Source organism: Falco cherrug, chromosome 3 (genome assembly GCF_023634085.1).
Source record: "Falco cherrug isolate bFalChe1 chromosome 3, bFalChe1.pri, whole genome shotgun sequence".
In the NCBI taxonomy this organism is placed as follows: Eukaryota; Metazoa; Chordata; class Aves; order Falconiformes; family Falconidae; genus Falco; species Falco cherrug.
Genome location: NC_073699.1, coordinates 115,610,318 through 115,622,933, shown reverse-complemented (window position 1 = coordinate 115,622,933; position 12,616 = coordinate 115,610,318). Strand labels below are relative to the sequence as shown.

Genomic DNA, 12,616 nt, shown 5'->3' with positions numbered 1-12,616 from the left:
GCCTGATATTAAACATTTAATTACAGTTGAGGTCTGCTGATTTGCAAGCACGCAGAAAGGAAAAATCCTACTGTTCCTTAGTCAGATTTACCAGAGGGTTGAACTGATCTCAGTGGAGACTGACTTTTAAACCAGGTGCAGTACAGAGCAGTTGGTTACCTACCTGAAAGCATTATTATAAATAAGTCAAGTGCACTTGACAAGTTAGTGGAATGTCAGGACATTGTCCCGACAGCTTTTTGTTCTTAAAATGACTGGATGTTCTGTGTTCTTAGTGCAATTAATGTGCTGAGTGTGGTCCGGGTGCGTTGGGGCAGTTAATGGGATTCCGGTGCTGCTGTTCTGCCTGCTGTAGTTGCAAGTGATTTTGGATCAGCTATCCATCTGCTAGTTGGTGTGGAGTTTAAGAAAATAAATACCCAGTAATTCCCCCCTGAATGAGCCCCTTATGATTTGAGTGGGTGTCTGAACTCTTGCTTGCTGCCTTTCCCTGCTGATCTACGAGCCAAGTGTTTTACAGAGATTATTTGCTGACCTGCCAGAGACCTTGTAATTCTGTGGCACCCCATTTCAAGTGACTTTTAAAGCTGTTGTAGTAAGTGGCCATGCAGTTTCTACAGATAGCTCTGCCTGGAGGACAGTGGAGGTTAATTTTGCTGGTTTTGTGGTTTAGTGGCTAAGCTGTGGATGTGCTGGGAATGAGATGCTTTGGCCTCCAGGCTGGCTGGAGCAAGATAGTAGCAAAGGCTGAAGTGCTTCGTGATTGAATTGAATGATCTTACTCCTTGTATTAAGAGATAAGACCTTGTAGGACATGAAATCAATCCTCCGGATAATTCAGGTCAACTCACTGTAAAACAGCGAGTGTAGAGTTACTGTGGTTCAGTAAGTAGGGCATGGAGCAGAAGGGTCAGATTTCGAGAGTTTCTAGTTTTCATTTTCAACTTGTTGGACCTTAAATTCACCTTGCTTTCTGGAACGTTGCTGCTGTAAATTCTGTCAGAGGTTTTTAGTAGCTGATTTTATTGGGGTTGGGGGTGGAAGAGGAGCCTGACTGGAACCAGAGGTAAGTGGGCTGAGTATAAATGGTTTTTGTTATTGCTGTTTTTCTTAGCTCACACAGCAGCAGCACGTCCAGGCTGAATGGCAAACCTGGCTTTTCGAAAACAAAATACTGGATGTTCTCATTAACGTTGCTGCCTTTGTGAGTTGTAAATAGTGTGAGCTGAGACACTGGCAGCTCAGAGCTGCCCTGGCCCCGCGGGCTGCAGGGCTGGTCCAGACTTGCAGTCCGGTGGCTAACACATCCACAGGGTCACGGCTGACGTCACCGCTTTATCTGTTTCTTTCTCATTTGTCTTGAAAAGGAGCCTGGCCCTGATTTCTGAAGGTGTCTTTTGTCTCCTAAAACACTGGAGTGCAACAAGAAACCAGAGATGTGGTGGTGGCTTTTTTTTTTGCAGGTTACACCAATCCAGATGAGATGGGACGAGCCATAACTGTGGCTTGGTTGGGAAGAATATTGCTCTTCAACCCAGCCACGTTTTGTCTTGCTTTATGAAGCAGAGATTTTAAGATTTCTGAAGCACTTACCAGCTGGGCTATGATAAAATTATATTTCCTTGTACATTAAAAATATTTATAGGAGTTACTAAATTCCACTTTTAGACCCATTTAGCTGGTTGGTACTCGGGCCGTTCTGAGCTGAGCTTTACAGATTCAGGGTCTATTAGAGCTTGGTTTATGGCTGTGTAAGATAAAGGTTCGTATGTTGGTGTAACTCAGCTGTTACGGTTTCCTTGCAGTGTCTCGGTCCTCTTGTCAGTGTCATCCTGCCTTCGTCCCAGGCGTACTGCTAAGCTGGCAGCTCGCAGAGCGGTTGCTGGAGAAATGGAGAGATGGAAATAGAAGCAAATTGTGCTAAAGTCACGTAAAGAGGCCAGAATTGGTGCTGAGATCCGAGATGTCGCCTCGCCAGTGTGTGCCTTCTCCCATGGGATGAGCGGGGATGCTTGCTGCGGGGGCGGTGGGTTCCCCGCTGGGACGGGGCTCAGCCCCTCGTGAGGGGTCTGGTGGAGGCCAGCGCTGCAGGACCCCCACCGCCAGCCTCCTGCACTGGCCCGCTGCTGGGGTGCGGATTTGTCCCGGGCTGTGTATCCCCCACACCAGGTCTGAACCCCGCAAAGCCCCCCCGGGGGGCTGCGGGTGTGGATGTGCGCTGCAGCCGCCAGGGGGCGGGCGGCACCGGGACTGGCGGTGGCGGGGGGGGGGGAAGGGGGCTCGGTGGGGCCCCCCCCTCGCGCACCCACCGTACCCTCATCCCGGAGAGATGCTGGACGGTGTGCCCGCAGCCCCTACCTGGGTGCTTTCCCCAAAAAGCTGCATTTCTGTAGGGCACCCCCCTGCACGGGCAGGGCCCTGGGGTTCCCCCACATATTTTTTTTTTGGGGGGTGGAGGTGGGTTTGAAAGAAACCATGACCATGCAGCGACGCAGTGGCCGTGGATGGTGACCTTCACAGGCAGTGGGCCAGCAGGGTGCTGGGAGTGGGTGACTCAGCGCCGCGCTGCAGTTGCATCAGGTTAGGGACATGAGGGTGGCCTGCTTGGTGTAGTGCATCCAAACCAAAGCCTCCCTCTGTGCTTGAAAAGGTGGAATTTAATAATTTTCCGTGCTCCGTATAAGAATCCTGTAGAAAAACACAGCCTGGTTCTGGCGGTGCTCCCCAGCTCGCTCCCGCCAGCTAGGAAACGGCTCTGTGTGCTCTTTGCTTTGTGTGTTTTCCCCGTAAGTCCTGAGCACGGCGGCAGCAAGGGATCATCGCCAAGGCTAGCTGAACCCGGAGTCAGCTTGGCAAGGCAAGTGGCTCCTGAAGCCTCGGTGGTGATCCCTGCTGGATGGATCTGCCGGGATGGATCTCAAAGGGTAGATCAGCACCCTCTCCCCGGGCAGGCGGAGGTAGGCAGATGGCTGAGGCTGACCCCTGATCACTGAGAGGGCTGTGACCAGCCTCTGCCATGATTTTTGTTGAAATTCAACTGAAATGCTGAAAAAGCTGCCTCCCCCCAGCCCTTTGATCTTAACGTGAAATCTCGAGATGCTAGTGGTGATTAGGAAAGTAAACATGTCCCTTCCCGGAGGGAAGGCAGGAGTTTGTTCTGATTGAGCATTGCAGGGGTTAAGTTACATTTTGCTTTGGGAAGGAAAGGAAAATGTCTCAATGTAATTAACTTAAGATGCTGATGCTAATAAAGGGGCTTTCAAAGCTGGGGCTGGTGGGGGGTTTGATGGGAATCCCCTGTTGAATCAATGACATTAGGGCCTTCGGAGTGATTCTGCAATTATTAGGCTGAAATGATGTTGAACATGAAGTTAATCCTGTTATCTCTCAAATATTGAGCAAACTGCTTGCTCTGGATAACTCTATAATGGGATTATACTAGTCAGTCTGGCACCTTCAACACTCCCTATCTGTTCAGGGCTTTTTCTTGTTTTCCTGTTCAGAATAAAGTATTGATCAGGCTTCCTGAAGTTAATTTTGGGAGGTGGTGTCTGGGGCACTGTTTTCCAGTGGTGCTGGATTGTTGTGTTGTGTTTTTTTTTAATGAGCTTGAGAATGAGCACCCTGTTGCCTTATGAAGCCATTCAGCCCTCCCCAGCCAAGATCTCTTGAGCTCATCCCTAAATAAATGTTTAGGAAAAGAACTGAAGAACAAGGACAAGTATAAAAGGAGACTTCCTTTCGTCATGCCTTCCTGGCATCGAGAATCTGCAGTTGAGCGAGTTCCTGTGCTAGAGACCATTCCCGGGCCATCATATTTGCCAGAGTATAATCAGTTCTGGTTTGAAAACCTCATTCTGCATCCCTGATAGCCTGTAGCAATTGTTCTAAACAAAAGTAACTGGTGGGGGTTTTAAAAGGATTATCTTGAGTTTGGTTTTGAACAGTCTGATAAATTTCAAGGGAACCAAGCACAAGAATCAGAACGATCCTGTAGGGGGGAGGGAGAAAAGCCGTAACACATGTTCAGTTGCTCGGTGATGTTCATTACAGACGGGATTGCTTTCCTGTCGAGCCCACAGACCTCCAGGTTTTAGTGGCCTGATGTTTCTGTGGGGTTTGTCATGAGCTGGAGCAGCGGCGTTGCTGCTGCCAGGTCAGGTTATGTCCTCGGTTGCAGCAGGGCACAGTTCTGCAGTTACGGACAGAAATCAGACCACCAAGTGTCGTGAGAGGTAAATACACCCTGGTGAGAATGAGAATGAGAATTGGAGTTTCAAAGTCAGGGGAAACAATTTTTTCTCTAGTCTGTAGCCAGAGGCTCAATTAACAATAAACCAGGCCTCTTTTAGCATCACTAGAGTATAGAAGTGATTTCTACAACACTCCCTAAATGAGCAGATGTTCTTGTGCCAAACCAGAAATTTCCATAAATAAGGGAAAGTTCCATTAAAGGGTCAGTCAGCTTTTAGTTTCCAAGCTATGATTCTTTTTTGCTTTATAAGGCTGATCTGAATCTCATTAAGAACTGCAGGTTTTTTTGTGGGGTTTTATTCCCCAACCCCCCTCCCCCACCCCCGCTCCCTTGATGAAGGTGAGAATTGCTCGGGAAGCTGGTGGAGCTCCCTCACAGCAGAAATGTGCTTCAGGGTTGCTAATGACTCCTGTGTCCCGCCTGCCTCAAAGGCGGCAGTGAGATGATGCGGGCTGGTGTAGCCAAGGGGCCACCTAGTATTTTGGACTAGCTGGGGCTTCAGTTTAGGTGCCCAGGGGCCAGCTAGCCCTGCTGTTGATAAGGTAATGGATTTAGATGATGGCATAGCCTGTAATTTCAGGGAGCTTGGGGGAAGCCCTGGGATGGCATTCTTACACCAAGGGAGCCAACGCCTTGCGCAGGCTTTTTTAGATGGGAATCCAGCACAAGAACAAACTCCCCATTTCAAACGTGAAGTGCATGGAGAAATGCTTTAATGTTTGCGCTTACACACCCCAATTTCATGCACCAATTCAAATGCTTGCTCTAATGTATCCTTGCTGTAACTACTGCTTGAAGAATATGCTTGCTGGAGCCATGGGTTTCAACTTTTAATTTGTGCACCTTTGAACATTGTCTGATAGGAGGCAGAGACCCCTGTGAGGTTAATCAAATGTACTGGTTTTCTAAGTGGCTTCTCTTTGGACCCCTTAAAGATAGTTCTTGCTTATTCTTCCTGCTGCAAGTTGAAAACCCCTGAACTTGAGTTTTGGTGCCGCTCGGTCTTGCATGTTACGGATTTTGAGGCAGGAGCTCTTTGGTGGAGGCCACGGGGTGGGGCGTGGGGGCTTGTGCTGTGAGGTCTTTCTCCCTAATCAGCAGTGTTGACCTCTGCGTGCTGGGAAGCGTGCATTGTAACCTCATGGAGCCATGGGATGTAGCATGGGGCTCCGTGGCTGCCTAATCTCTGTCGTGTGATTCTTTGATCCGAGCCCCTATCTCAAGGTGTTTAACGTAGGTGTGATGCTTACAAAGGCGGCCTTGGGCAGGAGGGAGGTGGGTCACACTGCTCTGTCTGGCCCACTGACTTGGGGGTTACCTCCGTTGCAAGGGAAGGTGGGACTACAGCTCACATAGCTGGGTTGACCGTGAGCTTGTTAGCTTACGTACTTGAAATAGTAGTGTGCTGTAACTCTTACGCTGCAAAATTTGTCTGAGGAGGTGAGTAAATATTTGAGATGCTCACCCTTGCAGAGCTCATGGCTGGTACAAGCAGGTGGCATTTGAGCTGGCTGCTTCCAAGCCTGTCCTGATGGACCACAGCGGTCACGCTGGGCTATGGTCAGACCTCTTACTGCAGAAGCAGTCCTGTTTCAGTTTAACCATGTTTTCTCTGGGCAGAGGTGCCTGCAGTGGTGCTACGAGGCCATCTGCAGCCCCACGTTCAACCGTGCCAAGTGTGAGTGGACAGGAGCATCGACGGTCTTAGAAAGGGGTTTCAAGCCGCTGTTCTGCTGTGGTGCTACTTGCTGCTAAGCAAGAGTCGCTGCTGGTGCTGTACAAGTGCAGGAGCAAGGGAATGATGTGAAATTCGGTGAAGTGCAACCCTTCACGCATTCCCACAGCCCTCATCTGCAAGAGGGGGGAACAACTCGGGGTAAAACAGCTTACAAGGTTGCGATTAGCTGTACCTTCTGAACCGTTGGTGTTATCTCATCTCTTGACATTTCCTTTAATTATATGAAATGGCCTTGACACTGTAAACAATTGCCATGGCATTGTCTCTGCAGCTTGTGTGAGTCAACGTGATGCGTAAACAGCGTTTGGTTTTGCGGACCTGATGTGTGTATGTTTCGGGACACAAGCTGCCTGCATGCAATTGTCACGTCTGCGTTTTGCATCTTGTTCTGGGATGGCTCCCATGCTGCTGGCTGCCACGTCTTCTTTCCACAAGAGCTCCTGGTGCTGGCAGAAAACACAGGAGCATCAGGGCAGGGGCTGGGATTCTGAGGGGAGCCGAAGGGGGTTGATTAGGGTGCTCACATTTTGCTTTCAGCCCCTTCGGGCCTCCGTCGTTCTCTCCCGAGCGAGCCAGTTCGAAAGGGGTAAGGAAGGGGATGATCCACGACACAAACCCAAGCATTGCTTTAATCACGCTAGCAGCAATTTTTTACTCGGTGTGTTGCGATCTTAAGCCTGGCTGCTGCTTGGAGACACCTTGTTGGTTGAGCAATAGTAAATATTTGGAGAGTTGAGGTTGGGTTCACTCACTGTCTTGTTGATGGCTCTTGCCTGGGTGTGACCGTGGTCTGGATGTGGCACTGTTTAGGGTGGTCCCTGGTAGGTCTATGAAACATTTGGCTAGATGAACTTCCTAAGTGTTATCTTGTTCCTTAAATAGAGAATAAAGCTTGTATCAACATGAATCACAAAGTTGATAAACTGGAATGGTTCCTCTTGGAGTTGTTGTCTTGTATTGGGCAAATATTTATCCACATTGTTTCAAAAGGCATATTTGTGCAATAGAAGGAGGTCAAACCTGTAATTACCTGTTAGATTCACTTGGGTAGAAATAGCTTGTAAAAACACAGTACGTTTGGAAGGAAGCTTTTAAACCTGATGTTTGTGTGTGTGAATCTAAAGCTGTGGTTTAAAATTTAAAATTGTATGGGAGTTTTCAGTTGCTCGGGTGCAAAAGTATTTTTCCTGCTGAATTTAAGTGCCTTAAGCCGAATCTATCTGCCATTTCTTTTAACTTCTGAACCGTGGCAGGGAATTTGGGGTTTTCTTCCAAATGTATCTGCTCGAGATGATCAGAAGCTGAGATTGTGTGCCAAACTTGCCTTGCATTTTAATAAGGAGCTTCTAGCTTAGTCAATAATTAAGGCAGAGCAGGTGCGGTGGGGAAGTTGGGTGTTCCCCAAAAGCTAAACCAAGGCGCTTTTGTAAGCCTCCCTGGGCAGAGCCAAGTGAGTGAAGGATGGTAGGATGCCCTGGCGCTGGCTGGCTTTATGCAGTAATTTGGAAAAAATGTAACTTCAGACTGAAGAGCTCTAGGTGTTGAAGGATAATTTGGCTTATTGGTGCAGTGTGCCTGCATTGAGCCTGTTGGGGTGGCAGAGGAAGTCCTGAAATTTTTTGCGGCAGTTTTATCTTGGGATATGAAGTACAAATGCACTTGCTGAGGTTTTTGTGAAATTGTTAAAAAGAGGAACCCAGACCTTTACAGAGAAATCTTGCTGCCTTTTCAGCTACCGTGTGGGCAGAGAGGCTTTCAGCTTAAATTGTTTGTCATCTTGAAGAATTCGATGTAGGAAGAGAAATTTGGGATCATGAGTCTTTTAATGAATCCGAGCAGGGATACTGTTGACCTATACACTGCAGCCTAACTTCTGGAGTAAAATACAGCGTTACCTCTGAGGGTTAATTTCAATTTAATCTTACTTTAGAGGTTGAGTATTTACTGCTATTCTTGCTGTTAATTTGCAGTCTCCAGTGCAGTGTTTAACAGAGTTGGCCCCATCAGTTTTATAGGTGGCGTAGATGGGCTTACTTCTTTGCCAAAAGACTCTGTTATTTTGAATCATGTCTGTATAAAGCTGTGAAGTCTTGTGTGAGTTAGGTTTGTCCAGTAAGGTCGTTACCGTGGAGGATGTGATGTCTAGCCCATCTGTCCTGCAGCAGCTTGCTTTGGGCTGTGGCAAGTCCTAAAAGCACGTGCTGGGTAGAGATTTGAAAGGAGAAGAATGTATTTTTGATTGTTGCTGAAGCTTTGTTAGTTTTGTCGTTCTTTATCTCCTGTGTTTTGCAATGGGAAGCCTTAAGTGATATCAATTTACAGGTTCTTCTTGGAGTATCTTAGTTTTTGCTGTGGGAGAGGGTTAAACAAGAGTTAAGCTAAATGCCATGCCTGCTTCTTCCCTAAACAATGGAATAATTAATGTAATTTTCTTCTCTGTTTTTGCTTAATGTGTTCCTAATAATATAGCTGGAAGTGGCAGATGGGTATTCTGCCTCCAAGTGCTTCACTGTTGGGAATATGCTGATGCTTTGCTGGAATGTGTCCTATATCTGTGCTTCTTTTGGCTTCTGACCAGTGCTTCTTTTAATGCTGCTTCAAGGTGCTCCAAAAAGTAGTTTGTCAGCTTTGGAGGTTCCCTTGTCTCAAGATGGCATAACCATGAATCACCACAGCCATCGAGTTAGCCAAGATGTGACTGAATCTTTAATTTTGTCAGGATCACATTCCTTAGCATTCCCTCACTAGTAAACAAGAAATTATTTAGCATATGTTGTAATTAGTGAATGGTGAGGAGGCATTGAAGACGGTACATTTTCATTACTGGCTAAAATGTGCTCTCGTCGAAAGTTGTGCTTCCTCCACTGGAAAACAAGGCTTGGAGACACTCTGGCCTTAAGCTCCTCCTGGCCCCAAGACCTGCTACGCAATTGTCCTTAGCCGGGTCCTCGTGGCAGTTAGTGATTCCTTGTGTCCCAGCCACCCGCTGCGATCACGAGGCTTTCCAGGAGCATGTTCTCAGCTTTGTTTTCCCTTCCTAAATGTGAGGCTGAACGTGCTGTCAGTCAGCTTGTTGGCAGAGGCGGTGGCGCAGCCCACAGCGATGCTCTTCCTCCTGCTGCGCTCCGTCCCGGTGAGTGGTGGGCTGCTCACCTTCCCCCCACCGCCGGCACACACGTGGTGGCACCAAGATGGTCCCCGGTGTGTTTGATCCACTGCCCTTTGCTTTCAGAGATCGAGCAGCTGCTGTTGCTGCGCTGACTAATTGGTGGGGGCAAGGGGACTGGAATGCTCTGGGAAATAGGAGTTTCCCTCTTGGAAATGTCACAGGAAGCATGGAGGAAATCATGCGGTTTAGGAGCGGTTACCTCACTTTTCTCTCTCATCCAAACCAGTGCCCTTTCATCAAAGTATACAGAACCTGAACAATGCGATGCCAGCTGGCTTATAAATAAACCATTTTCCATTTCCACACCGGCTATTGGGCTGACTTTTAATACCATGTGAGGAGAAAGGAAGAGCGTCACGTTGTGGTGGCTTGTGACCTCTCCGATTGCCTGCCCAGCTTCCTACCCCCTTGCTTCCCCTCGGGCGGCCGGCGCAGTCGGTAGCTCTTCCACATCTATTTTGGAGCGTGGCCCAGAAATGGCCATCTTCATAGGTAGCCAGAGCTGTTAGGTATATATAATACATACTATTTTTTTATATATGTATTCTCCTTGTTCTGCCAAAGCTGCTGAGGATTGCTAGCAAACAGATTGTAATGAAACACAGCCAAAGTCGTGGTGCTGCCACTTTTTCTTCTCCCGGCCAACCCTCCTGGTAATGTGGTACCGTGGGCCTGTGTTAGTATTAAGGCAAGGGAAGAGCCTTAAACATCCTGTCGCTGCTACTGTGGACTTTTTGGCTGATGGGCTCTTAAGGAGAACGCCCAGTATCACTGGTTTTAAATAGACAGCTCCGTCTGCACGGATGGGATAATGCAAGAATCCTTTTAATGTTCCTGTGGCTGAATCATGGAACATAAATGTCTGAGTCACTGCGGATGAATGTGGTGTTTCACGTTGGTGTGAACTGAAATGTGAACAACAGTGTCTTTATTAGAGGAGCTAATATTTGTGCTCATTATGGGCTTCATTAGATTTTAAAGTAAGACAATCCAGAAGAGTTCCTTTTACAATGTATATAAACAGACTATTAACATGTGAATGCCAGGTTTTTAATGGGATGCTGGTCTGGATGGAGAGGAAATGAAGCTTCAGAGGACAGAGATGTACCCTGCTTCTTGGGCCAGTTGTCTTGTTTTGTTTTAGCCATCTGACTCTCGTGAAATGCTGTGAAATTTTCATGTAACTGAGATTTCTTGGTTACTATGCTTTTAGAAGGTGATACGGAAGGGACAACAGCTGTATCCCTTTCTGCTTTCCTGTAAAAAGCTCTTTGCTATTCTGAGCTCTTCCTTCTCATAAAAGTCTTCACCTGTCCCCGAGGCATCCAGGCTTTGCTCTCATTTCTTCTGGATGCTGCGCAGCTGAGTCAGATGGCCCTTCTGCATTATTATGGGAATTCTGGACGTTTGTTGCTTGTCCTTGCTTGAAATGTGGATTTTCCTTTATCCTAGATGTTCAGTTGGAATGAGGGCTGAGGTTTTGTCTCGCTGCTGTTGGGTAGAGCTGAGGCAACCTCACTAGACAGGGTGCTAAACCCTGGGTGCTGGTGCTCTGTGCTCTTCGTGTGCTGCTGGCAGGGAACTTGGCCAGGTTGTTTTGTCCCGTATTTCCCACCCCCTTGCTGTGAAACAAAGCACTATGGATGCAAAGGATTACTTAAGAGCGCAGTAAGTATGGCTGCTCTTATCCTCTGTCCTCAGGCTGGAGGTGAGACAGGGACATTTTTTTTGGTGTTGTCTGCTGGTGCAGAATTTGCACCTTTCTTGCCTGACGTGGAGCTGAAGGATGGACCAACATGTTTTTCTGTCCAGGAGTCCAGCTCGAAAGTAATGATGTTGGTGTTACCTCTGGTTTGGATTTCTGCGTTTTGTCAGCCCTCTTCTGGTGGGCTCTTTGTTTTTTCTGCCCCAAAGAAGAGAGAGTTGTGGCTGATAATCCTAAAAGATGTTTGAAGTCCAAAGCCAGTTGTAATTGGAAATGCAGGTTTGTATCTCTCTGCTCCTTGAGCACCACAGCTCTGTGTTTTGAAGCAAATATTAACGCTTCTGGTACAAATGACTGTAAGTGCCTTTGTCAAATAGTCTTGTTCTCTTTGTGATGGTTCCTAAGGCCTGATCACCGATACAGAAAGGTGAAAGGGCTCTGTTGCATGATTGTGTTTTCACAGCCTAGTGAGTTATTGTGCGGCACCAGAGCCTGTGTAACTGTTGTTTGGGCTCTTGGACTGCAGCTGCTGGGAGTCTAAATGCGTTCGTTTAAATCTTTCATTGAAATTTAAGCTAATGTTTCATGTTTTACTGATGTAGAAATGAGGGGTCAGGCATATGATTGTGCTGCTGTGCTTTAACAACCTACCATGTGTCATCTGTTCTGCAGCAGAGCTTTGTGCGCTCTTAATTCACAGCAAATGCAATATAAAATGCAATGGCTTTAATCTCCTTGGAAGTCAGACAAGCCTAGATGCAGTGTTTAGCGTTCTGTAGCATTCCCAGATGCAGGGATATTTTTTCCAGACCTCCTTCCAAGCTGGACAGCTGATTTACAGACTTGAAGAAGGCTTCCAGCCTGTACCCCCGAACTTTGTGGGTCTCTGCCAGGTGGCAGCATATTTAAATGGCTTTAAAATGGCTTTTTCTTTGTTTCAAAGCAAAGAGTCTTAAATGAGGTGGAGCATGCCTGTGATTCAGTATGTTAATTGCCCACAATGAAAATCAAAAGTACTTGGAAGACTGACTGCTGTGGCTGACCAGGCAGGAACGCAGACTCTTCTTCCGAGCGCAGAGATGTCTGGTGGTGGGAGGCCAAGAAAAGCAACGCTTTCAGGAAGGTCCATGTGTTCTGCGTGAGGGAGGAGAGTGCTATTTGCTCCTCCGCCTCCACGTGTCTCCTGATCCTTGCTCCTCCACCTGCTTCTGCCGCTGTGCTCTTGCTGTCCCTGGGGATGGTGGCTGGCTGCTAAGCGGGCGAGGGTTCCGGGGCCAAGCAGGGTGCTGGTGCAGGTGGAGATGGTGCAGAAGGGTCCTGCTTCCTCCCCTGCTTTTACAGCTGCGCTTTGGGAGAGAGGATGGATTTACAAGTTGTCTGATGGCATGTCTAGTATCTTAGGGGAGGAACTGAGAGCATCAACATCTTCCAGGTGTGTTTGTGGCTCAGGTGGAGTTTGACCAGCTTTCAAAACTCCCTCCTTCCCTTTTCTGGGGTGCGTTGGCTGCAAAACTGCCTGCCACTGCAACGTGCGGTTGTGACCGGCCATCTCTGCCACTGTGCAGCGGGCACTTGCTTTGGGTGTCTGTTCTGGCTTGTGCAGCATTGATTGTTCCCAGCTGCACCAGCCCAAATTGACAATCTTGGATTTTGTTGTTTCCCAGAATAGAAGGTTTTTACTACTGGGACTGCTGCAGTAGTGAGCTTGTCCTGAACTCTTCCTGGCTGCTGGAGTAATACTTGGCGATA

General features: G+C 47.8%; 1 protein-coding gene across 4 annotated transcripts in view; it reads left to right on the top strand.

Moving 5' to 3' along the window:
- PHACTR4 (phosphatase and actin regulator 4) overlaps nt 1-12,616 on the top strand; it is a 71,196-nt gene that overhangs the window by 30,940 nt on the left and 27,640 nt on the right. The window lies entirely within an intron of this gene.